Source organism: Megascapheus bottae, chromosome 2 (assembly GCF_031878675.1).
Source record: "Megascapheus bottae isolate mThoBot1 chromosome 2, mThoBot2.hap1, whole genome shotgun sequence".
NCBI lineage: Eukaryota > Metazoa > Chordata > Mammalia > Rodentia > Geomyidae > Megascapheus > Megascapheus bottae.
Window position 1 is genome coordinate 6,408,439 of NC_143510.1, and position 27,890 is coordinate 6,436,328.

The following is a 27,890-nucleotide window of genomic DNA, read 5'->3' on the forward strand; positions in this document are numbered from 1 at the left end:
TTAGCAATTGGCATGCCCCCTGTTCTGGCCAGAGCCATTCAGCCGCTGCTCTTAAAGAGAACCTGCCCTATAATCTCTAGGGAGAGACAAGATACGGATGTTGTGACATTCTATGATGACTGCATTAGTTATGAAAAAAAAAATGGCATAGAACTGCTCCCCAAATTCTAGGGGCCACAGCATAATCGCATGGGGAGCAGTGGCCTATTGGCCGGAAAAACAATTGGGGCTACTAAAATTAATAAGGATCAGGCAAATACAAGTTTCAAATACAGGTTTCTTCATGATCTCCCCGCAGTAAATATGCTCATAGGAACCACCCAACCAGGGCTCCCAAGTCTTTCACCAATTCCTAATAATTTGTATATTTATGCTATTGAGATAAAAGATTGCTTTTTTCTAGAAACAGTGGTTTTCCTTTAACAACCTTTTTTGTAAAAGATGCCCAGGTGAAAAGCAAAGGCCGCTGGAGGTAAGTAGAAATCGGCCGACCCCCTGTATGTCTGTGTTTTGTTTTGTTTTGTTTTTAAGAAAGTGCACTGTGGTCCTAAAACAGAGAGAAAAGAAGGCTGGACGCAGCAAGGTCTCTAAGGCCTGGGTGGTCAAGGGACGCCTTGATCCCCCTTCTGAGTTTCTTGTCGATAACAGGGCATGCCTGAGAGTCCCACCAGCAAGACATGTCTAAATGTAAAAACAGCTGTTTGGTGAAAACATTCATCTGAGCACATGTTGTTGTGTTAAGTGTATCTGATTAAGTCCAATTTTCTTGTTATATGTCAATGTCCGATTTTGTTTCAGAGCCCTTTGTAGGTAGGTTAGGATGGCCACTGTCTGCCAGCTACCAGGGAATGGAAATCTCTTTCCGTCACTCCAGTAGTTTAAGGCCAGGCATGCCATCAAAAGTTTAGGAGTTACTTAAAAGTCTCTGCTTTTCTGTCTTGTTCGTGTTACATATTTTTCCTTGTCCAGTTTTGTCTTTAAAATTGGTACCAGTTCTAAATATGGATCCTTATGGTTTTTCTGCGTGTACTCAAGCACATCCTTGTTATCTATTTGAATGTTTCTGGGAAGTAAAAGTTTTGGCCCCACTCGGGCCTAGTATGGCCCCTCCCAATCGGCTGCAGTTCAGGTGAGCAGAGGCCAGACAAAGCAGCTGCTGGCTTCATCTAGCTTCCTTTTTCCTACAACCTGCTGAAGTGACAGTCTGGAGACAGTTGGTGGCAGGACACAAACTTCAGTCTTAGTTCTCCTAAGTTTTTAAGACTCCCACCCAACTTTCATCTGTAAAAGGTATTATGGTAATATGTCTAATATCAGGAACTAGCTCTGAAAAAATAAATTTCAGCTAGTCACTTCATTAAAAACCTTTGTTTTAAAACTTGTTTGTTACCCACAAGAATAAGATTAGCAAAAAATCTCTTGTCACTAAACTTCTGGAAAATGTACGCCTGATATTAATTTTGCGCGCTTTAAGATCTTTGAGTATGAATGTGTGTGTGAATGAGTGTGAATGAATATGTTCAAGGTTAAATTGTCAGCATGCTATGTAAAAATGGATAAATTTATACTTGAAACATAAAAGCAATTGGGTAAATTTAAGTTTAAACTTCAGGAAAAGTATTAGGTTTAAATATTTCCTATGTCTCAAAGGTGCATTGTTTTAAAGAGAAACTGGTAAAAAGTATTTTTCTAAAGATCCTAAAATCTGCATTTTAAAAATTTGATATTGTAATGCATAGAGCTGTTTGCATTGTAAACATTGTATCCTGTTTAGCTCAGAAAAATTAAGGACTTTGAAATTTATTTCCTTAAGTTAAAGCTTGGAGACATGTATTAGAGATTTAACTGTAAATTGTTTATCAATGTCAGAAACTTTGCCTGTCTTTTAAAACTGTTTAGGTAATCAAATGCCAGGAGAGAGGACGGAAAACTTAGGATCATCTTCATCTTTTTTCCTTGCAGACTGACACTAGAAATCTGATGGTAAAACGTGGATAATATGATTAGTATTTTAAAGGAATGTTTAAAGGTTTATCTCCATGCAATTGGGTGTATTTAAAAAAAAAAAAAAAAAAGGGAAGGAAACTAAGTCCAGACTTAAGACTTTTGGTGCACTGATGTCCGTAGTTCTTGCATTAGGGAAAAAGTGTTATTTGAGTTTAAACTGTTGAAGGAGTTCTGGGCAGTAATCTAAACTGCAAGAAAACCAAAAAGCCTCTTCTAAGGCAAGGGGAGTGCCTTGAGCCCTAGGGGGCCTGGAGACAAAAGGAAGTTCCTTGAGCCCTTGAAGGTTTTTCAAATGCAAATAAAGACTAAAGTGTTAAATGTTTAAGCAAATATCTGTAAAAGTTTTAAAGAACATTAGAAATGGGTTTCTGAACAAAGTTTGAAAGTGAAGTTGTCCTAAATGTTTGTTTCAAGAAAGAGAAAAAAGGAAAATTAGGACCACCAAAATGATTGCTTAATTGCTATTTAGCTAGCTCTTATAAAGTCTCCTTATAGCAATTTCCAGCTGGCCCATGGAGAAGGACAGCAATCCTTATTCAGATGTAATTTTGGCTCTTACCAGGTGCCAGGTAAGAGCATGCTTAGACTATTTCTGAGTTGACCACCTTGTTGCTTTAATTGAGGTAACATGGACTTTTGTAGGACTCATTTGATCTGAAAGCCACAGTTTTGAGCCAGCCCGGACAAAGCAAGGTCCCTGTGAGACTGTGGTGTCTAATCTGCCAGCAGAATGCTGAGGCAGAGTTGCTTTGGAGCTCAAAGTGGCAAAGTGCTGGCCTTGAGCTGGAGAGTTGAGGGAAGCACCCAGGCCCTGAGTTCAAGTCCAGCAACCAACAGAGTGAAGTGCCAATTTGATGTTCTTCCCTGTGTGGAGAGACACCACTGGGACAAAAAGCAATAATGCAGTAAGCCGCTGCTTGGATGGCAGAAATGGTGTCAGATCCTAGAGTCACTTGTGCTTAGCTATTCAATATTAATCAGAGTCGGGAGGTCATAGAATAGTTTGTAAGCATGCCTTACTAATGCCCGTGCCTTTCATAACTGGGCAGGGGCTTGTCAATCATCTGTGATAGTGGTAGTTCTAAGTGAAGTTTGGTTTGACACCAGCCACAAATTCAGGAAAGTTTGTGGATCTGAGGCTTGTGTCCCTACTATCTGTTTAGATCTGGCAACTGAAGCATAGTTAGAGTCGCAGGGATTAAGTTCTCCAGACAATCAAGAAGATGCCTTTGCAAATGGATGCTAAGTAAGCTAAACTATTGTAGCCAAAGAAGGTTTGTGCAGTTGTTAAATGTTGAATATGATCTCTAGTTCAGAGCAAATCATTGCTCCTGATAGCTAATCCTGGCAACCCCTTGGTAAAATAGGCTAAACCTTTTAAGGTCCCTGGTCAAGTACAGAGACAACGCCCCTGAGTCAGCTTGAAGAAGTTACAGAAGCTGAATCTCCGGCCATCAATCCCCTTTAGATAAAGGGACCAGGGAATCATTGGGAGAATTCACCAAAGTCAGGCCTTAGGTTAAGCTTCTTTAACCAGTTTGTGCAGAAATTTGCAGGCAATCCAGCAGGAGGTGTGACATTCCATTGGAGTTCCTGAGAGATGAAGCTGCTGCCACATATTCTGCCCTGCCTGATTCCACCACCACCGCACATCTGTTTCCTGAGAGGACTGGAAAACCTCTTGGTGATGGGAATTGGAGATGTACAAGCATTATCTAGTACTGTCCGAGATTTACAGGACCAGCTAGATTCCTTGGCAGAGGTAGTACTTCAGAACAGGAAAGGGTTAGATTTGTTGACTGCAGAAAAGGGAGGTATCTGTTTGGTTTTACAGGAACGATGTTGCTTCTATGCAAACAAGTCTGGCATCGTCCGGGACAAAATCAAAAACCTTCAGGAAGATTTGGAAAGAAGGCGAAAAGAGCTGGCTGATAACCCCCTCTGGAGCGGATTCAATGGACTCTTACCTTATCTCTTGCCCCTGCTAGGACCCTTGCTGGCTTTATTACTAATTGCTATGATTGGACCATGTATTGTTAATAGGCTTGTTTCATTTATTAAGCAGCAGGTAGATACCCTGATGGCAAAACCCATACAAATCCATTATCATCAATTGGCTCTCGAAGACCTGGATGTGCCATATGGCTCTCCTATGGAGACTGCGCCTTAGTCCCACATGGCGCACACCCTCTGGGTGAAGGCATCTGCTTAAGAGGTGCACTGCTAGTGCAAAGGGGCTAGTAAAGCTAGCATGTGGGACCCCTTGAGAGATACGCACGATAGCATAGGGGTTGGTGTCGCATCATCATGGGACGTGGCCTTGTGAGTACGGGACCATTTCCCCTGACAACCCCCTCCTTCTCAAAACGACATCCAAGGCTTTAAATAAGGGACATGACTGCCAACCAACACTTGTTCCACCTCCAAAGTGCATGAAGGATCAGTGCCTCTGTCTCCCCTCTCAGATTAATGCCTATCATTACCAATGTTGCCATATGCGTTCATTTATAAAAACAAAAAGGGGGATTTGTTGGAGACTGCCTCTGGGTCTCTTAACTTGTTGCCTAGGACTTTAATATGATAGGCTTAGGAATGCTTTAAGTTGCTTTGATCTGTGTTAAGAAACATCTGGACTGCTATCTTTCTCACAGACCTGCTATCTTTCTCACAGACCTACTATCTTTCTCACAGATCCGTTATCTTAGTGACCAAATTGCCTATGTCCTGTTCCCACAGACTCATGCTGAGGAAAATTTTTTCTACTGAACCTAGCCCCTGCTTTAGAGCCCTATATAAACCCCTCTGACTTTCAATAAACAGACCTTGATCAGAACACTGTCTTGGTCTCGTTCTTTGTGTTTGTCTGTCCCACTCATTTAGGTACGGTTCCCTCTCGAGTCTCAGTTGACTGAACCCCGCGGGCCGGGGCACCGAAGGCTCCAGGCTGGAATGGAGGCAGCTTAGATAGAGAGAGAACTCTGAAACCAATCCCCTCCCTCTAGAGTCATGTCCTGAAAAGCACCCCTAGTCCTCCCACAGCTGCTCCTGCTGTGCGTAATTAGTGGTCAGTTATGCTTAGAGCTTCTTCTGGGAAGGAATTCCAGGCCAGTAAACCTTTGAGTCCTCACCCTGACCTCTCTCTGCCTAACAAATTTCTACTTAAGGCTCAAGCTTACTGAATGCTGTGGGATGGCAACTAGAACATGCACAGATCCCTTCACAACCATCTATCCAAGTCACAACCCCATCTCCCTAAGACCAGCCACTATCATACCCATGAACGCCTCCCATTCTCCTAGCACCTCTGTGTATGTGTGTTTGTGTGTGTGTGTGTGTGTGTGTGTGTGTGTACAAAATTCTTTGTTGGAGATGCCAAGATCATCATCTCTGCAACAACCCCCTGGCAACACATCAGGTGTCATAATACCCACCCATGCATGTGCCTGATGCACATCTGCACCCTAAGCATCTGGTACTGGCACAGCGCAGTCCCTGGCCACAGTCCGGCACTGTGTGTGCTCCGTGGTAACCCTGCTTCTCACTCTGGCTGCTTTCAGAGTCTTTGTCCTTCAGGACAGGACTGCCTGGGCACACAGCAGCTGAGTGAAAAAGGCACGCAGAATCAGAGAGAAATAAAATCATGTCCTCTCACAGCAAACACCTCCAGAAACCAACAACACACCCCCCGAGAACCCACCTTGCCACAAAGGACAATAAGTGCAGTGGTACAACTTAGGCTCACAGCATGGGGTTCCTAGAACTAAAATAAGCACTAAAGGATATTCCAATAGATTCTGTTAATAAAAACCCACCATAAAAAATAATAATTCAAGCTGGCCTCCAGTGGCTTATATCTGTAATCCTAGCTACTCAGGAGGCTGAGATCCATGGTTCAAGTGCAGCCTGGGCAGGAAAATTTGTTGAGACTTTTGACTCCAATTAATCAGCAAGAAGCCAGACATGGAGCTGTGACTCTAGTTGAAAGAGTGCTAGCCTTGAGCAGGAAAGCTTAAGGATAGCTCCCAGCCCCAGGACTAATGCCAAAAATTAAAATAAGAAAAGAAAAAAGAAAACCAAAAATTCATTCAATTGGCAAAGGGCTTTCCCCTCTATCTCAAGTCCAAAAAACTCACTCACAATAGCATTTGTTTTGACTGTTTCTATGTGATCTTTTACACTTTTAAAGTTGCAGTGGCCTTAAAAATGAGAGACTAGGTATGCCCTGTGGCTCACACCTGTAATCCTAGATACTCGTGAGGCTGAGATCTGAGGATCATAGTTTGAAGGCAACCTGAGCAGGAAAGTCTGTGAGTCTCTTATCGTCAATTAACCAGCAAAAAAGCAAAGAGTGGAGTTGTGGCTCAAGTGGTAGAGCACCAGCCTTGAGTGAAAAACTAAGGGACAGTGTCCAGGCTCTGCGTTCAAACCAAAAATGAATGAATGAATGGAAGAATGGTTTCCCCAATCCCTGAAGGATAAGAGAAAGAGTATGCTGAGACCTTGTAAAGACAGGACCTCTTGGGGGCCCTGGAGTGGACCCGTCAGCCCAGCTGTGTCTGAGTTTACCCCCTATCCCCACAGTCCCTTACTGCCACTCTCGCAGCTCAAGTTCTGGAAGACCACAGCATCAGCTTCAAAAGCCATGGAGGAAAGACAGGGGCTCAACACCTGTATAGGCTTTCAGGGGGGCAAAACAGCGGAACTGGAGCTCCAGCCAGAGCTATGGACTCACTCCTTGTATACAGTCAGGTATTTCCAGTGGGTCCTTGGGAGTACTAGAGTTGTCTAGTGGGGGCTGCTGCAAAAGTCACTAATCATGAGACATGACAGATGGCGTGTGCGGAGGGTCACAGATGGGAAAAGGGGGGGAGGCAAGATGTCAGTTCAAAGCCCCAGTCTTTTGCCAGCCAAAGGTTCCATCAAGGTGAGAAGGGAAGGTGGAGTGGGTGTAAGTCAAGGTCAAGTGGGCTGGCAGGCAGCCCAGGGTGAGTGGGTTAAATCCATGTAGAGATCACACAGAATTACTGTTCCAAACAGTTGCTCACTTATTTGCTCCCACGTTAATACCTCCTCCTCCACTTTCTTCCTTCTTCTTGGTGCTGATACTGGGTTTGAACTCAGGACCTCAAGCTCTTGCATGGTGTCCTGCTCAATGCTGGTGGCTCCACCACTTGAGCCACATCCCCCGTCTGGCTCTTTTTGTGTTAACTGGAAATAAAAGGCTCATGGACTTCTCTACCCTTGCCTGGCTGTGTACTGTGAGCCTCTGATGTCAGTCTCCTGAGCAGTTCAGATGACAGGCGTGAGCCTGGCATTCCCACCTTGCTTACGGAACAGACATGGAGCTGGGATCCTAATTTTGGCCCAACAGCCACAGTACCACAGGAGCACAAGTCATATTTCAACAGAGGAGTGGAAGGCTCTGTTAGAAAACTGATTTTGTTCTGGGTCACAGCAGCGCTGCTCTAAGTCAAATGCGCCTGGCTCAGGCTGTCCATAGGATTCCCCTTCCCCGGCCCTGCTGGCATGAACGTACCAAGCATAGGATGCAAGGTTTTAAAGGAGGAAATGAGTCAAGAAGTGAAACCCCTCTGAGACAAGAGGCGTCTATATATAACATGGCTCTTCTCTGTTGATCTAAACAACCATCTCTCCCCGTGAGACTTCCTGTGCCAAAACACAATGCCAGTGGCTCTGATGAACTGGGGCAAAGACAGATTAGGTGAAAATCAGAGTGTTCATAAACCAACACTCTACATTTCTTGGGTTCTGGCCTTGTTTTGGGGTTTTTTTCATGAGGAAATTTTGATTGCACGCCACTTCCCAGTATTGTACTGGGTTTGTCCTCGGGGACAAAGCTTCATGCTTGCTAAGCTGGGCTCTATCCCTGAGTCCCACCTCTACCTTTCCTTTGGATGAATGAATCTGGAGAGTCTCATGTCAAATGTCATAGCGTATGACATTTTTTAAAATGTGTTTTTAAGTGTATTTTTTTAAAAAAAGTCCTAAAGATAGATTTTTTTTCCTTTCCTCTTCTCTTTTTTGCCTAGCCTGGGGCATGAACTCAGGGCCTGGGCCTTGTCCTTGACTTTTCTCAAGGCTAGTGCTCTGCCACTTGAGCCATTGCACCACTTTAGGTTTTTTTTCTGTGTATGTAATATCAAGGAATTGAACCCAGGGCTTTGTGCATTCTAGGCAAGCACCCTACCACTAGACCACACTCCTAGCCCCAAGATAGAATTTTAATATGATCTTATGACACCACCCCTGAAGCAATATAAACAAGCATGGGATAGAAATACCTGCACACCCACTTATCATTCTTTTTGCACATCGTGCTTGAGAGACATTGCTGTCGGTTCATTGAAATCAGTAAAATAAGATGTAATACCAAATAAACATGTGGACATTTTCATATTTTAACTTAAAACACAACAAATATGTTTGTTTGGGCTCAGTTCTTGTAAGTGGATTCTCTAATTGGACTCCTTTGTTCTCTTTGTCAGAAATCACAAACCCGAAGCCCCTTCCTGACACTTTCATCTTGGCTCTGATACCATGATTTGGGCCCAGAAATGTGCATGGGACTCTGTCCTCCAGAGCCAGAATGGAAGTGTCAGAAACGGGTGACGTGTTCCTGATGCCTGGAGCTTTGGGGAGAGAATGTATCTCCTCGTATTTTTGTAGCCTCTGGAGTCTGCTTCTGTTCTTTGTCTCCATCCGCCTCTCTGTTCCTCTCTTCAGAACTATCCATGTTATATATCTGTAATCCTAGCTGTTCAGGAGGTTATATTCTAAGGATCATGGTTCAAAGCTAGCTAGGGTAAGAAAGCTCATCATGAGACTCATATCTCCAGTTAAATACCAATAAAACAAGAAGTTGAGCTGTGGCTCAAATGGTAGAGCACTGGAGCAAAAAAGCTCAGGGAAAGCGCCCAGTCCCAGAGTTCAAACCCCAAGATTGGTGTCGTACACACACACCATCCGTGTTACATCTTCCTGGCCATGTTTGTACAGTCACATTGCCCTCTTTCCATAGTTGAGAGAAGAGGCTTTTCATTCTTGAGGACCCCGTGATGATGTCACACCCTTCCCCCACCCCAAGTCACGCAGAGTATTCCTAATCACACCTGCAGAGTATTTTATGGCAAGTAATCAAACATACTTGTAATTTCCAAAGACATCTTCTTCAGGGAGAGTGTTGTTGTGTTTTCTGGAGTCCCAGGTCTTTCCTATGAGCCCCCAAATTTATATCTATTGGATAAACTTAGATTGACTCCATCCTAAATTCTCAGCAAAGTAGTGCATTAATCTAAAAATCTCCTCATCCCAGATCATCCAATGATCATTATTTCTTTGTTCTTTTTGCTTTTCTTTTCTTTCTTTTTTTCTTTTTTCTTTTTATTATGGCAGTCCTGGGGCTTCTTCCCCCCATTTGAGTTATTTTTTGTCTTTAATTGAAATAAGTTGCAATGAAAAATTTGTAATGAGGCAGATGTGCTGTGGATGGGTGTTGGCTTCCATGTGCCCAGGTGACAACCGGGCATTAACAAAGGAGCCATGGAACTGAGCGCTAGTGGTCCCACCTGTAACCCTATCTTCTCAGGAGGCAGAGATCTGAGTAATGCAGTTCGAAGCCAGCCTGAAAAATCTGTGAGACTCTTATCACCAAATAACCACCAGAAAAATGGAAGTGGTACTGTGGCTTGAGCAAAAGAAGCTCGGAAACAGCTCCTAGACCCAGAGTTCAACTCTAGGGCTGCCCTCCCCATCACCCCCAAAAGAAAGGTAGCCTTGGAAAATACTGAAAACTCAGTAGATTCAATATTTATTTAAAAAAATTTAAACAGTCAAACTGAGTTGTGGCTAAGGGACAGAGGGCCAGCTATGAGCAAAACAACTTAAAGAAAATGCCAGGCTCTGAGTTCAAGCCCTACAAGTACTACACACATACACACACACACTCACAATCAAAACACAGATTAAAATTAATTGGTTCCCTATGCTTTTTCTTTTTTTCTTTTTTCTTTTTTTTTGCCAATCCTGGGCCTGAGCACTGTCCTTGGACTTTCTCAAGGATAGAGCTCTTCCACTTCTGGCTTTTTTCTATGTATGTGGTACTGAGGAATCGAACCCCAGTCTTCATGCATGCTAGGCAAGCAGTCTACCTCTAGGCCAAACTCTCAGCTTCCTTTGCTTATTCTAAAATGCTTTAAGTATAATCATTAGTAAGTACTTTCAAAGGGAACTGGAATGGCAGCTTGATCTGGTGCAATGGAAATATTTTGATAAGATTGTTCCCTCATTACCTCTGAATTTCCTCACTACAGTTTTTCAGTAAGTTTCAATGAGTTTTTTTATTGTAATTAGTAAAAGGGTTACATGATATTTGCCAGATAGAAGGTGCATTAATTCACATACATTGATACCCTTTCACATGTCTTGGTACCCGTTTCCCTCCCCCCTCAATGAGTTTTTAAAGAAATTTTTATTGTGGTAATGTATAGAAGGGTTACGGTTACACAATGAGTTGTTTTGTTACCTTCTTTCAAAGATGCAATATATTTTTGTATTCTTCAGCCCCTAATATCTTCTTTTCCTACTTCAGAATCCTCTCACAATTATAAACAAAAGTGTGGAATGCCTGCCAAATTCATATATGATGCTGTCCTGGGCCTCTCTATAGCATTCCAATTTAGTATATATGCTGTCTATGTGAACAGTTCTTCTCTTCTTTTCCTCCTCTTCCTCCTCCTCCTTCTCTTCCTTTTTCTTTCTCTTCTTCCCTAACCCTGGGATTATAGGTTTGAGCCACCAGGCTGGACTCTTTGCCATTTTTTTGTTTTTTAAATCATCTTTCTGTTTTCTTTTTCTGCTTATTACATGTTTAGAATTTATACCTGACTTTGTGTTGTTGTGCTGCAGCTGCTGTTGTCATTGTTGCTGCAGGTCTTAGGTTTGTATTAACTCAAGGCCTGGCCTTGAACCCATATCTGAGCAGTTTTTGCTCAAATCTAGCACTCTACCATTTGTGCCTGGTGCAGGTGACTCGCACCTGTAATCCCAGCTACTCAGGAGGCTAATGACGATCATGGTTCAAAGCTAGCCTCAGCAAGAAAGTCTGTGAGATTCTTCTCTCTAAGTAAGAACCCAAAAAGCCACAAGCAGAGCTGCAGCTCAATTGTTAGTGCACTGGCCTTGAGTCAAAGAAGCTCAGGGACAGAGCCTAAGTCCTGAGCTCAAAGACTGGCAAGCACACACAGACATACAGATAAAATTATTGAATTACTATAGATAATACAAGAAAAAATGATGGTTCCTACTTGCTATGTACACTAAATACAAGCATAGCCACTCAAGCAGCTAGAGTTAGTTTGAGAGTTAGTTGGTTCCTTTTGTGGTTAAGTCTCAGATTAAACCTAATCTGACCTGAACTGTAATATTCCTATGTATACTTTCCTGTGCACGCCACTGCATAACCATGTCACCCTGAGAACTTGGGGTGACAGGCCTGTGCCATCACATCCAGCTATTGGTGTGCATGGAGACTCACCTGTATGCCCAGGCTGGCTTTGAACCATGAATATCAGTGTTCTCCTTCTCCCAAACAGCTAAGATTATAGGCTTGAGCCACTGCAGCTGGAAAAATGATGAGAACAATGATGAAGATGATGATTTTAATAATACTTACCTTGCTGACATTTGGGAGCCCTGTTTAATTGTAAAGGTAAAAAACTGGCAGAAAAAGCATAGTGTTTTGTTTTGTTTTGCACAAGGTTGGCTCTCTACCATTTGAGCCATAGCTCCACTTCAGGCTTTTTGGTGGTTAATTAGAGATTTAAAAAAATGCCTCACAAACATGTCTTCTGGCTTTGAACTGTGATCCTCAGATCTCAACCTCCTGAGTAGCTGGGATTACAGGTGTAAGCCACCAAAAAAAAAAAAGGAGTGAGCCACCTAGAAAAAACATCTGGGACAGAAGTTCTGCATCAAAGTTTGGGGTACCCTAAAGTGATCATTTTGAACCACTATTTTTTTTTTTCAGCTCTCCTTTTCCTAGTTCTCATTTTGGACTAGATCATCTGTCCTAATAATGAGTTCCATCCCACCATCTCCCTCCAATGAAAACCTGCACACTCATGTCCACACACACTTAATTCTTTGGAGTATCTTTTGAACTTTGATATGACTTAAGCAAAAACCCTGAAGAAACTAAGCTAAACCCTTCCACCCCTTGCTCTCAGCCTGCTAAGCCCATTTTCTTGATGCACTTCTCACTGATTTTAACTGATGTGTTTGGATGATCAAATATACATATGCTTTAATCCTAAGGTAAAGAAAATTAATCAGAGATTCTTCCATGTAGAAATTGGGGTCAGTGGACCAGGAAAGAGAATTTTCAAATTATTCAGGAACTTGTATACAAGTGTAAAAACAAGAATGTTTGATAGGAGTCAGATGAAAATAATTTCATTTTTACTACTAGGAATGAACATTTTAAGAGAAATAATTTTACGTACGTAGGTACGTAAGTATGCATGTATTTGCTGGTCCTAGGGCTTAAACTCAGGACCTGGGCACTATCCCCAAGCTTCTTTTGTTTTTTTGGTGATTAATTTGAGTTAAGTCTCATGGACTTTCCTACCCAAGGTGGCTTCTAACTGCAATCCTCAGATCTCAGCCTCCTGAGCAGCAAGGATTACAGGTGTGAGTCATAGGCACCCAGATGAAATTCTGAATTTACGGGGAGAGAGTTTGGGGAACTGTGTGTCTGTTTGCTGGTTTACCTCCCTATTTATTTCTCTTTTCTGAAGACTAGAGCCCTTCAGCTTTAAGTAAGTAACCCTGGCCCCAGAGCAATTTATTTCATGGTGGATTTTGCTATATCACAGCACTTACTTTCTTTTCAGTGTTCTAATTATTTTTAATGCATGTTAACCCTTATTTTTTTATCTTTCCCTGGGAAAATCCAATGAATAAATGCTTGTTGGTACTAAAAAATGGATTAAAAAACCTGCCAGAGTAGCAGGGCAAAAAGTAGCCAGCCCAGGTAATAAAGTGAGACTGTTATCTCCAATTAACCACCAGAAAATTGGAAATGGAGCGGTGACTGAAGTGATAGAGCTCCAGCCTTGAACTGAAGAGCTCAGGATCAGCGGCCAGGCCCAGAATTTCAAGCCCCATGACCCACCAAAAAAAAAAAAATCTGCCAGAGTTCATAGAGTAATTGGTGATTGGATAAAATGGCTACCGTGGCTTATGTGAGAAAGGCAAAAGTGAACAAACCTAGATCTTAGCGGAGAGAATTTGGGTAAAATAGTAGTAACCAGAGGTTACTTTTTATTTATTATTACAGAGGCCATGGTGTAGAAGCCTTGAACCCTTTTAGGGACACAAATGTATATAAAACATAGAAGAAATACTTTCATAGTAAAGCCAAATGTCCTTCAAACATGTGCTCTGTCCTGATCAATTCTTGCAGATGTCAAAAATTCTTTTTTTGACTTGGGAATTGAACAAACAGCAGGATTTTTTTTGTGGAAGCTGATTTCCATGTGAGATTAACAGAAAGTTAAATAAAACACCCAGGTTCCTTTCATGACTGTGATTCTAACAATATTAAGGCGAATATTTTTCCAGTTCCCTGACAGTTCTCTCCCTCTATTTTATGAAATTGCAAGCCTTATTTCATGATTCTTTGATATGCTCTATTCAGTATCCAGAATCTTTGTCAAAGCAGCAAAACCAGACAGTTCTTCTTGACCACAAATATTTCCTTTTTTTGAACAGAAATGTACTCACAAAACTAAACACCAAACACTAGATTTACATGCAGAATTGAGTATTTATGAGGCTTATTGTAGCCGAACTCAGAACAGATTGTTCCTACAATTTAATTCTCAGGAAAAACTTTTTACTTAAAAGACAAATGATGAAGACTCCTTGAGCTGAACGACCATATCCGGGTTCCCCCAGCGGCCGCCTCACCCCTGCTCATTCAGTCCGGCTGGGGGTGGTGTGATTCCCACCGAGATGGCGGCTGTGGGGCGGTAGGCTCATTGGTTCCTCTCCACCGGGACGGGGTTCGGCTTCCTCTGGGGGCCCCCTGACCCACGAGCCGGCGTAGGGCAGTGGCGGTGCCTCAGTGGGCGACGACGAGGACGGGCAGAACCTTTGGTCCTGCATCCTCAGGGAGGTCTGCACGTGCTCCTGCTCCAAGCTCCCAGCGGGAAAGAACGTGCTTCTGCTGGGTGAAGATGGAGCTGGAAAACCAAGCTTAATAAGAAAAATTAAGGGAATAGAAGAATACAAGAAAGGAGGAGGATTGGAATATTTGTACTGACATGTGCACGATGAAGGTAGGGACGATCAAACAAGATGTCATGTGTGGATCTTAGATGGAGACCTGTATCACAAAGGGCTCCTTACATGTCCACTGGATGCCATTTCTCTAAAGGACACTCTGGTTATGCTGGTCGTCGATATGTCAACACCGTGGACTGCTTTGGATTCTTTACAGAAATGGGCACGTGTTGTGAGAGAGCACGTTGATAAGTTGAAAATTCCTCCTGAAGAGATGAAAGAAATGGAACAAAGTTGATCAGAGACTTTCAGGAATACGCAGAACCAGGAGAAGACTTTCCAGCTTCTCCTCAGAGAAGAAACACTGCAGCACAGGGAGACAGAGATGACAGTATCGTTCTACCTCTGGGTGCGGACACACTTACACATAACCTGGGCATTCCGGTACTAGTCGTTTGCACCAAGTGTGATGCCATTAGTATATTGGAGAAAGAAAATGACTACAGAGATGAACATTTTGATTTTATCCAGTCACACATCCGGAAGTTTTGTGTACAATATGGCACAGCACTTATTTACACTTCAGTAAAAGAAAACAAAAATATAGACTTAGTGTATAAATACATTGTTCAAAAACTCTATGGATTTCCCTATAAGATTCCTGCTCTTGTTGTGGAAAAGGATGCAGTATTTATTCCAGCAGGGTGGGATAATGATAAGAAAATAGGAATATTACATGAGAATTTTCAAACACTGAAAGTAGAAGATAATTTTGAAGACATCATAACTAAACTACCTGTACGAAAGTTTGTACATGAGAAAGAAATTATGGCAGTAGATGACCAAGTGTTTCTTATGAAGTTACAGTCTCTTTTAGCAAAGCAGCCACCAACTACAGCTGGAAGGCCTGTGGACGCATCACCAAGAGTCCCTGGAGGCTCCCCTCGGACACCAAACAGATCTGTGTCATCCAATGTTGCCAGCGTGTCACCTATCCTTGCTGGCTCAAAAAAAATTGATCCAAATATGAAAGCTGGAGCTACCAGTGAGGGTGTCCTGGCGAACTTCTTCAATAGCCTGCTGAGTAAAAAGACTGGCTCTCCTGGGGGCCCTGGTGTTGGTGGTGGAAGTCCTGGGGCTGGAGGTGGAAGCAGCGCTATTCCACCATCTGCCAAAAAGTCAGGTCAGAAGCCTGTCTTATCAGACGTTCACGCGGAACTAGACAGAATTACACGGAAACCAGTTCCAGTTTCTCCCACATCACCCACATCTCCTACAGAAGGAGAAGCTTCTTGAAGATACCAAATAAAGCCATGTACTCAGTTTTCTGGGATAATGTAAACTTCCCTCTGCCTTTTCTTTAAAGGTGGAATTAGGGAGCTGGAGTGCTTTACAGACAATTAAGTTTATGTCTCTCTTTTTTTTGGTGGCTATCCATTTTTGTAAAAGGAGCTATACAAAGAAATCTTATTCTGCATTATGTGGAATTATTATTTGCATTGCCATTTTGCATAAGGAAATAATTTGGGATTTTGAAAATGTCCGAATTTATAGACCTAAAATAGAACCATGTGATCATATTCTAAAGGTTATATAAACCATACACAGGGGCTTGGGAAGGGCAGAAAATATATAGTTTGGGCATTTGACTGACTTGGAAGTCCAAACTTGTTTTAGTTAAGACTATTAAAATCATTTTTAAAAAATAATTGTGTCTTTTGCTGAAAAAGAAAAAGTGATCAATTGTCAGATTTTGCACACCAACATAAATGTACATCGGGAAATACTGAGGAAACTTATCAGATAGTGTGTGGCAAACTAGTCATTGTCTCTAATCAGAAATCATCAAAATATGATTTAGGTTTATTGGCCAAGACATTCCTTTAACTTCGAAGGAAAGAAAGCACACTGCCTAAATCTGTAAAAGAAAAATGCAGAGCTTATAAAAATGTAAAGAGATAACAGTCTTTGGATTTGTCTATACACACACACACACATATATATATATATATATATATATATATATATATATATATATATATATGGCTCTGCCTTAACATACTCCTTCTTTGTTTGTGACTTTCAACTGTAATCAGTTAATAAAGTATTTATTCTCTGCAAAAAAAAGGAAAATGATGAAATTAAGTGATTTTTTTCCCTAACTGTAAGACAAATTCCCTAATCTCTACAGACTAGAAATCCCTAATTTTTTTTTACAATGGGGCATCTGCCTTTGAAACACAAATATAATAAGGTGCCAAATATACATATATATACATAATACATACATATGTATTTATACATTGCATACATATATACATACTTTTTTTTTTGCCAGTCCTGGGCTTGAGCTCAGGGCCTGAGCACTGTCCTTAGACTTTCTCAAGCCACTTCTGGCTTTTTTCTATGTATGTGGTACCGAGGAATCGAACCCGGGTCTTCATGTATGCTAGGCAAGCACTTTAGCCACTAGGCCAAATTCCCAGCCCATATATATACATACATTTTTACTGCCTTTCAAGAAATGATAATATCATTACATTTTCTTCTGAAAATGTGTGTTTAAAAATGTACTTGTGGAGCTGGGAGTTTTGCCTAGTGGTAGAGTGCTTGCCTAGCATGCACAAAGACCTAGGTTTCGATTCCTTGGTACGACGTGTATAGAAAAGCCAGAAGTGGTGTTGTGGTTCCAGTGGTAGAGCACTAGCCTTGAGGAAAGCCCAAGGACAGTGCTCAGGCCCTGAATTCAAGCCCTAAGACTGGCAAAAAAAAAAAAGAAAAGAAAAAGCCAGAAGTGGTGCTGTGGATCAAGTGGTAAAGCTCTACCCTTGAGAAAGCCCAAGGGCAGTGCTTAGGCCTTAAGTTAAAGTCAGGACAGTCAAAGCAAAAACAATATATGTGTGTGTGTGTGTGTGTGTGTGTGTGTGTGTGTGTGTACATATTTTTTTTTCTCTGTCTCTTCCAGGAATAGCATTACGTAATTTGTTTTCATAGTTGGTTTCTTCTTTCTTTTTTTTTAACCCAGAGGCAATGTAATGTTCTTAACAATTTTTCTCAGGGAAAAGTAAAGTTCATCTCCTTACAGACTACTATATAAAGCAGAATTGAAAATACCAAGGATTTAGTAAGAATAAAGAATAGAGTCCTTGACCTGTTGATCTTTTTCTGGTTAGTACCCATTCTATATTGTTGCTCGCATGCCTGTAGCCTTCTCTTATTTATTTTCTTTCTTTTGCCAGTCCTGGGGCTTAAACTCAGGGCCTGAGCACTATCCTTGGACTTTCCTTTCATAAAGCTAGAGCTCTACCATTTGAGCCATGGCACCACTTCCAGCTTTTTCTATGCATGTGGTGTGGAGGAATCAAACCCTGGTCTTCATGCGTGCTAGGCAAGCATTCTTTCACTAGGCCAAACTCCTGGCCCTGTACCCTTCTCTTCTATATCATAGAAGGGATTGGCAATTGCTATGGCTTCTCAAATTCTTTGAATTAATTATGATAGTCATATAATCTCCACAGTAACAGCATCCTATTCTTCCTCCTCCTCCTCTTATTCTTCCTCCTCATCATATTTTAAGGTAGAGGTTAGATTACAGATAACAAACACTTGTTAAGATGCATCTAGAGCTATTTGGAAAAGAAGGTAAATGTCTTTAGTATTCAGCTCATGTATCATGACTTTGTGGGACGAGCTCATTGCTATGTATCCCTATGGAAATTGAGACTGCAGAGGAGCATATACATAGATTTCAGGCAGGATTTTCTGGAGTATAGTCCTAACTTACAGTGGTGCCCTGTATGTTATACCCACAGAGGATACAAGACACAACACAGTGCTTATTTCCTTGGTTGATTTGAATATTTTCACATCTTACCTTCCAGACCATATAGACTCCATTGTAAAGGAGAACACATAGACAGAAGGCAGATAATGAATCACTACTGTATACAAGTACAGCCTTACTCAGTATGGGGCTCATACATGGAACCCTAGCAACTGAGGAGGCTGAGATCTGAGGATCATAGTTCAAAGGCAGCCCTGGTAGGAAAATCCAAGAAACTTTTTTTTTTTTTATCTCCAATTAACTACCCAAAAGCTGGAAGTAGAGCTGTGATTATAGAGGGAAAGAAGAGTCTCACAGACTTTTCCTGCCCTGGCTGGCTTACAACTGCAATCTTCAGATCTCAATGTCCTGAGTAGCTAGGATTACAGGCATGAACCACCAGCACCTGGTTAATTCTATTTCTTTTTCTCAATTCAGAGGCATCTCTGGGTTGCTCCAAGCTGAGAGAGGTAGAGGCAACTCTTTCCTCTGCTTCCTCAGAGTGTTGTTTTGTTTTGTTTTTCATCATGTTATACTATGGGCTGTGGCTCAAGGAACAAAGCCTTTGAGGCCTCAAGTGTGAGAGGCCTTGAGCCCAACAGGTGGGAAGAAGTAAATTTAGGCCTACGGGCCTCATCTGTTTCCTTCACTCCTGTGAAGGTAGTTTGCTACATGGACAGCTGTTCTTTTAGGCAATTTTGGAGGAATAATGACTGAACAACATTACGCAGCCAGGATTTTCATACTTAAATAGCCAACACTATATTCCACACAGTCATGTATTTTGGGGGGGGGGGTGGGGAGCAAAGTCCTCTTTGGAGGAGGTGGTCCTGGGGCTAGGCATTGTCTCTGAGCTTTTATGATAAAGGCAGTGCTCTACCACTTGCGCCCCAGCTTCACTTCTGACTTTTGGCTCATTAATTGGAGAAAAGAGTCTCACAGACTTTTCTGCCCAAGATGACTTCAAACCAGTCTTTGGAGCTCAGCCTCCTGATACTAGGGTGACAGGCGTCAGTCCCCAGCGCCCAGCTCTTGTTTTGAGTCTTCAAGCAATTACTCAATATATAGAGTTGAAAACATTTATTACAGATTAAATTTACACTTGATTAAATAATGTTCATCTCTTCTATCTTGAACTGATGAAAATGTATTACAGGAGAAATGTGTTCATTTATGATAAGCAGAACTTAGTATTAATTTCCTTATTTGCTTCAAAGAAATGATCCACATATCTTTAGATACCGTCATAATCACTATTCTGCATTTTTACATCCTCAATAGAGAGCTCATATGGTGCTGTTTCCTTAATTCCCGAACAAAATTGGAATCATATTTAAACTCCACAGAGGTCTGCACTCATTAGCTCTCTGTTCTTGGGGCAAGATTCTTGACTTCTTTGAGCTTGCATTTCATCATCTGTAATGTGAAGGTAATATTTACTTTGCAGTGATTACATAATTATGTAGATTATGCATGTATACACAAATTATATAAATTAAATAATCTATTAAGGAAAATTCTTAGAACTCAGAGACATAATGACATTAAGTAAATGTTATAGTATTTCAAATTTTGCATTTTATCACCTAATTATTTTTCTCACCTAATTTGTCTAGGCAGGTTGAAAAATATTATGGCAAATGAATGTAGTCTATTTTTCTTTAGGAGAAACACATCTGTATATCTGAGAGCAACAATCCACAGAAGAATTTCAATAACATTTGTTGACAGAGAACACTTATAGATACAAAACTCAAATGAGCTAGGTGTCAGTAACTCATGCCCGTAATTCTAGCCCTTTAGGAGGCTGAGGTCTGAGGACCCTGGGTGGGAAAGTCTGTGAAACTCTTATCCTCATTAACCAACAAAAAGCCACTGGAGCTGTGGCTCAAGGCTCAAGTGGTAGAGTACTTGCCTTGAGCAAAAATACCTTAGGGACAGAGCCTAGCTCCTATGTTCAAGCCCTAAGACAGACAAAATAATAATAAAAACAAGAAGAAAGAAAAAGAAGAAGAAGAAGAAGAAGAAGAAGAAGAAGAAGAAGAAGAAGAAGAAGAAGAAGAAAGGAATAGCAAAAACAGAAATAAAGAGCCATTGGATAAGAATGTGTCCCAGGAAGTCATCTAGGAAAATGCTATAGCCTCTCTGACTTACACTGCTCATTGCCTTCCATTTCATACACTTTCTAACTTCTGTATTTGAATTAGGAGAACATGTTTTGGTTTTGTTTTGTCTCTTTGTTTTGTGTTTTGTTTTTATGAGTGTGTGTGCCAGTCCTGGGGCTTGAATTCAGAGCCTGAGTGCTGTCTCTGAGCTTCTTTGCGCTCAAGTCTGGTGCTCCAGCACTTAAGCCACAGATCCACTTCCTGCTCTTCGGTGATTAATTGGAGAGAAGAGTCACAGGGACTTTCCTGTCCAGACTGACTTCAAACAGTGATCCTCAGATCTCAGCCTCCTGTGTAACTAGGATGGAAATTGTGAGCCAGCAGCACCTAGCTTTCCTTTTAACTTTGATATCCAGAATCCATTACATTGGCCTAATGTGATGGTTAGATAGAAGCCCACTGAAATATGAACAAAGACGACTACATTTCAGTCCCAGATGTTAACCAAACTGTTATTTTAAGTTTAACATGCAAAGTTAGTTATGGAAGTAGAAGGCGTTTCTTTCATGCTTTTTAACTAGCACCTTAATATTAAAGGAGGTTTCATTTTGCCATGTCCATACATGCATACAATGTACCTCAGTCTCATCTTCTCTGTTACTCTCTCTCTCTCCCATCCCCTCTTCCCATTTATCAAAGAAATAGGAGTTCTGGGGCCGGGAGTTTGGCCTAGTGGTAGAGTGCTTGCCCAGCATGCATGAAGACCTGGGTTCAATTCCTTGGTACCACATACTTAGAAAAAGCCAGAAATGGTGCTGAGGCTCAAGTGGTACAGTTCTAGCCTTGAGAAAAAATCCAAGGACAGTCCTCAGGCCCTGAGCTCAAGCCCAGGATTGGCAAAAAAAAAAAAAGAAAGAAATAGAAGTTCTAATTGCATGTTGAAGATTATTCTTCCATATGAATATAACAAATCATATAATACTTCCACTGATTTCCAGTAACTTGAAAAAATACAGGTAGAAATTTATTATGCCTATGGTCCCTATTATTATTTTAATTCTTAACCTCAATTGTTTCTATAATTTTACGCATTCAAATATTCTACCAAAAATGAATAAGGTGAAAATATTGAATATTTCTATTAATAAATTTTAATCTTCTGTATATTTATTTAGCATATAGACATATATGATCTTATAATTAGAAATATAAATAGATGCCTACATATATACACATAATTCACATATATGTGAATATTTACAAAAGTAAACATCTGTGAATTTCAAAAAATATTCACAAATACCATTTAGAAACCTGGATATTGGCTGGCCATTGTGGCTCACGCCTGTAATCCTAGATTCTCAGGAGGCTGAGATCTGAGGATCACGGTTCAAAGTCATCTCGGGCACTAAAAAGTCCAGAGACTCTTATCTCCAATTATCCACCAGAAAACTGAAAGTGGAGCTGTGGCTCAGTAGCCTTGAGCTAAAGAGTCCACGGACAGCGCCCAGGCCCAGAGTTCAAATCCCATGACTGACAGCAGTGAGTCACATCTCTAATCCTAGCTACTCAAATAGTCTAAGATCCAAGAATCATCACATGAAGCCAGCCTAGGAAGAAAAGTCTATAAGACTCTTAACTCCAACTAACTAACAAAAAGCTAGAAGAGGAACTGTGGTAGAACACTAGCCTCGATCACAAAAGCTCAGGAATAGCACACAGGCTCTGATTTCAAACCCAAGAACATCTCAAAAGAGAAGCAAGCAAGCAAGCAAGAAAGAAGAGAGGGGGAAGGGAGGGAGAGAGAGAGGAAAGAAGGAAGGGAGGGAGGGAGGCAGGGAGGGAGAAAGAAAGAAAAGAAACAAAAACAAAAGCATACCACCCCTAGAATACAGAAATTAAATCAGGGGTTCTGACTGTCCCTGAGAAGAGAGATTGTACAATGGAGAAACCCTAGAGATTTAGCCAGTGACAATATTGGATACTGTGTGATCTGACTCCTTGCCAAAATTTCTCTTTAGAAAAAATAACTAAATTCTCAAAATCCTACTGAGCTCTGAGGATCTCAGTTCAAAGCCAGCCCAGGGAAGGGAAAGTCTGCAAGACTCTTACCTCCAATAAGCTACCAAAAAATCCGGAAGTGGTGCTGTGGCTCCACTAGAGCTCCGGTAGAGCACTAGGCTTGAGCAAAAGAAGCTTAGAGACAATAGGCAGGCACTGAGTTCAAGCCCCAAGACCAGCAAAACAACACAAAAGAAAAGAAAAAAAGAAAGGAAGAGAGAAAAGAAAGCACTTATGTTAAGACTTTAAAATGGACTTATTGGCATTCTATCAAATAAATATATAAATCAGAAAAGAACAGAACCTCGAGTGGTAAACTGGGGACACTCAAGGCTACTGCTCTCAGTAGAAGTCAGGTATTTTTCTTCCTGCTTGTTTCAGTGATTGCCAAAGCCAACAGCCTTTGAAGCAGATACATGTTTACCTCTGACGATTTCCCCTTCAAGCTGCTCTCAAGCTGTGAATATTTGTGAATTTCAGCACATATTACCCTAAACCCATAAACCCCCACAATTTTGGTGCTAACACTTGCCCAGAAGGCTTCCCTAATAACTGGAGCTACACAGGCAGCAGGAAAATTTTGGATTTTGCTTCTTGATCCAGTTCAACTGATAAACAAAGGGAAAAGCCCTGTTTTTACTCAAAACTCAACACAGAAATACTGAATTTATATCATGTTCACTTAATCCATTGTCTAGCGAGGGAAAAGCAGCTCTCTTTGAAAATATACTCAGACAGAAATTGGCTCATGTTAATTATCTGTTAATTATCTGGGTTATTCAGGAGGCTGAGATCTGAGGATCACGGTTCAAAGCTATCCTGGGCAGGAAAGTCCAGGAGACTTTTATCTTCAATTGACCACCAAAAACAAAAAAGTGACGCTGTGGCTCAAAGTGGTAGAACTTTATTACTGAACATAAAAGCTGAGGAACAGCACCCATGCCCTGAGTTCAAGCCCCACAACAGAGAGAGAGAGAGAGAAAGAGAGAGAGAGGAAGGAGGGATGGAGGGACAGAGGGAACCTTGCCTGGGTATTTGAAGGCTCATTTCTTCCAATTTTCACTAATAAAATAATCATCTGAAATAGATGAGGAAAGTGACTATTTGTGTTTTAAAAAATAACTCATAGCATAATAAATTTTATTTTATATATCAAATAAAGACTAAGTAGATAAAAATTAATATTTGATTGGGCCAAGTCTTTACCAAGCAATATCGAATTGGATCATATTTTTACACAAATTAATGATGTGGAACTTATATAACCTTTCTAAGGGTTATATAGAATAAGTTAAACTCACAGAATAGAATAAATGGGCACTGCTCACTGATGGAATGGATACTAAAAGGGCATCAGGAAGAAATGACATGTTCAATTGGACCCTCAAAGAAAGACACAATAAACTATCAACATGGAGGGATGAGAATCAGAAAACTTGGGGGGGTGATAGGAACACGAGATGAGGATGATGATGATGATGATGATGATGATGATGATGATGATGATGATTAGCCAGTCCTGGGCTTGAACTCAGGGCCTGGGCACTGTCCCTGAGCTTCCTTTTGCTTGAGCCATAGCACCACTTCTGGCCTGTTCTGTGTATGTGGTACCAAAGAATCAAACCCAGGACTTGGTGCATGCTCGGGCAAGCACTCTACCATTAAACCACATTCCAAGCCCTCCTGAGGATTTCTGTTCAAGGCTGTCACTAGAGCTCAGCTCCATGCTCAGCTTTTTGGTAATTATTTAGAAGAGTCTCTTACCCCTTCACCCACAGGTCCCAGAATAGCTCAGTTGGAAGATGTCAGAAAGATTTAGAGAATGGCATTTTGTCTTCATGTTACAGCTAACAATTTCTTCCATACATATGCATCACCAAGGAGCTGTAAATATGTCTAAAGCAGAGTGCCTGCCTTGTGGAAATTATACCTGTACAATAGATACTGAAAAATAAGCAATAGCTGTTTTGCTGTGGAGATGAATTACAGAAAATGATCCATCGAACAAGTTTTTGTGAGAGGAAGATATATTTGATCCAAACGTCCTCTGTGTCTGATACTGTGATGGATATTATCACAAGCTACAAGCCACATGTCCAATTTTACTTTGAAGTTAAAGACATGTCAGATAAAATCTGGGCATTGGGGCCGGGAGTTTGGCCTAGTGGTTAAAGTGCTTGCCTAGCATGCATGAAGACCCGGGTTCGATTCCTCGGTACCACATACATAGAAAAAAGCCAGAAGTGGTGCTGAGGCTCAAGTGGTAGAGCTCTAGCCTTGAGAAAGTCCAAGGACAGGGCTCAGGCCCTGAGCTCAAGCCCAGGACTGGTAAAAAAAAAAAGCTGGGTAAAAAAAAAAAGCTGGGTATTGTGGCTCACACCTGTAGATTTATAGAATCTGAAGAGAAACCAGAGTTATATAATCCTAGCTACTTAGGAGGCTGAGATCTGAGGATCAAGGCTCAAAGCTAGCCTGAGCACAAAAGGACCTGAAACTCTTATCTCCAATTAACCTCTAGAAAAGGGGAAGTTGGGCTTGGCTCAAGGGTAGGGCAGTAGCCTTGAGCTGAGTACCTCAGGGACAACTCCCAGGCCCAGTTCAAGTCCCATGACCGCCCCCCACACACAAAAAATATGTCAAATAAAGTGTCCAAAGAAATATAATATATATGTATATAATATCCTATTATGTTACTGTGGGAGTCACAGAGTTTCCAAGTCAATGTGGTTTTTACAGTACAGTAAACTTGATGTGTAAGAAAGAATTCAAAGTATGGTTCTACATCAAAAGCATTGATATCCATAATGTCTTTTCGATGTCATCAAGTTTTTTATCTTTCTCCTAGTGTCAAGATATGTTATATCTTATATATGTTAAGGTGGTGGGAACATATACCATGATTCTTTTTCATCGAAGAGCAAATCTTGCCTTCGTAAGTATTTTTTTCTACAGACTCGCCTGATTCTTATAAAATCTTACAAAGGAAACTGAACTGAGATAAATGAAACTGTATACCTCATAGAGACCAAATATTTGTGGGGGGGAGGAGTTAGGTTCCAAATTAATATGACTATAGTCTAATGCTCTTAGTGATAACCAGATTATGAAGAAGGTGTTAGATTTAGGTAAGGTGGGAGGAGAGTCACAATGAGTTAAGAACTTTAAGACACCAGAGAAATGTAAGTCTTCTCAAGCAAACAGCAAGAATGGGCTTTCCATGACAAAGGAGTCTCTGATGTCTTTGAGGATTAGGGTATCAAAAAATTGTATACAATGTCATAAAAATGACTCTTTGGAGATATAACCTTTGCCAGAAATCAATTTTGTGCACAATGTTTCTAAGTGCTAGCATAAAAAATAAAGTCCTTGGGTGAGAAGGGAAGTGGGGTGTTTCTCTATTCTACAACCTTGTCTCCTCACTTAATCCAGTTTTGAAATATGATTTTTTTACAAGAATCTCAGGAGAATATTTTGCCGCTTCCCAATTAATGTTTTACTCTCTGGTAGGTAGGAAAGCCTTCCATTTGAATTTATATTGTGCCTATTTTCTTAGTAAATGATTCCTTCCTTCCTTCCTTCCTTCCTTCCTTCCTTCCTTCCTTCCTTCCTTCTCCCTTCCCTCCCTCCCTCTCCCCCCCATCTCATCTTGGGACTTTGAATGCAGGGACAGGTCAGTTCACTTTTATGTCAAGAGTAGCAGTCCATGGCTACAGCCACAGCTCCACTTCAGGCCTTTTTTCTGGTATTTAATTGATGATAAGAGTTTAACAGACTTTTCTGCCTTTGACATGCTCAGTTACTATCCCTGAGCATTTTTGTTCAAGGCTGGTTTTCTATCACTTGAGCCACAGCTCCACTCTTAGCTTTTTAGTGATTATTTGGAAATAAGAGTCTCTTAATCCTTTCACCCAGCAGGTCCCAGATTAGTACAGGTGGCAAAATGTCCAAGTTTGAGAGAATGGCAGCTTGTCTTCATGTTTTAGCTAACAATTTTTTCCTTTATCTAATACTTTCATTTATGCCAGAAATTGACTTTTGCACTATTAAAACTCTTCTTTAAAAATCACTTACCTTTAGTGACTAAAGGATTTCCATATATCTATCTCTAGCTAGATCTAGGTATGGATATAGATATAGATATATCTGGTACCACATCAATCAAGACCACATGATGAACTTTAAATCACTCCTGAGTACATGAACCACAGGCACTTGGCCAAATAGTGTTTTGTTTTGTTTTTTACTTTAATCCATTTCCTTTCCCCTTCTCTGACTCTTTTATTTTTTCCCTTACTTTTACTCATGAAGATGAGTGAATGAAATGTTTGCATACCTCCCCAAATTCATGTAATCCTCAACCCCGATGTTATGGGGTGTCTTTGGGAGATCATTAGGCTATGAGGTTGTGAAACTGTTGTTTTCCACTTCCAGACCCATACTCCAAGAGTTCCACAAGTCTAGTCTGGCTAAGTACAATCAGACATAAATTGACACAGGAAAAGGCAGAAAGAGATGGATTACTTGGTACAACTAGCTGTAGTGAGTCAGTACTCCATTCCCTCTGCATCCATCTTCAAGGCATGGACATAAGCTACAGGTTAACTGTGAACAGGGAAGGAGAGCTACACATAGTCAAACACTCCCATAACTGGTGTATTCTGGTCATCAGAAGTGGCTTCAAGGGTCTGACATGTATTGGCTCAGGTTTGCTCAAGGTGGGGCCATGTTACAGTACATCCCTGCTGCCTGGGCCATGGCCTAATGTTCCAAGATATCTGCGAAGTGACTGCAAGAGAGAACTGTTCAAGGCAAAGGACGGAGATACAAAATGGAAGTGTGGAGGGTGAGCTATTTTTCTGCCTCTAGCTAGTTTTTGAACTGGGGAGTCATGAAAGCAGCTCCAATTACCTACTGTAGTTGTAGACTTCCTGAATTGGGTGCTCAGAATTCTAGGGCTCTGTGTCCTTCAGGGAAGGGCAGACAGCAAACCTGGAAGAAAGCTTTATTGGAACTTGACACCCTAAATGATGACACCTTACATTCAAGACTTCCAGACTCCAAAACAAAATCTGTTATGTTTTTTTAACTCACTTAGTCTATAGTAATTTGATATAACAGCCAGAGAAAAATCTGACACATGGACTTAGGTATTTTTGAAAAGATGGTTAAACTCACCTCTAAACTTCATTTCTCTTTGAAAATTAACCCTATTTTCTAATATTGCTTTATAGATATTATTTTCCCAAAGATGATATTTCAGTAACTTCTGGAATTTGGAGTAAACAATTTCTGATTTTGTAATCATTCATTAGTTGTTATGCCAAGAATAGTTGCATATTCTCAAATAGGGGAGAGGGATGTCTATAGAGCTGGCAGATTTGAGAACTTTTCAAAAGAGAAAAAAGAAAATACGTATTATTATTATTATTATTTAATTGGCCAATTTATTTGTGTGTGTGTGTGTGTGTGTGTGTGTGTGTGTGTGTGTGTGTGTGTTTCCTAGTCCTGAAGCTTGAACTTGGGGTCTGGGCACTATCCCTGAGCTTTTGTGCTCAAGGCTAGTGCTCTACCCCTTGAACCACAGCTACATT

The 27,890-nt window shown here is 41.0% G+C and overlaps 1 pseudogene; it reads left to right on the top strand.

Annotated features, from left to right (window-relative positions):
- The first annotated feature begins 14,040 nt into the window (after positions 1 to 14,040).
- Positions 14,041 to 15,702, top strand: LOC150066307 (cytoplasmic dynein 1 light intermediate chain 1 pseudogene; annotated as a pseudogene).
- Positions 15,703 to 27,890: the final 12,188 nt, after the last annotated feature.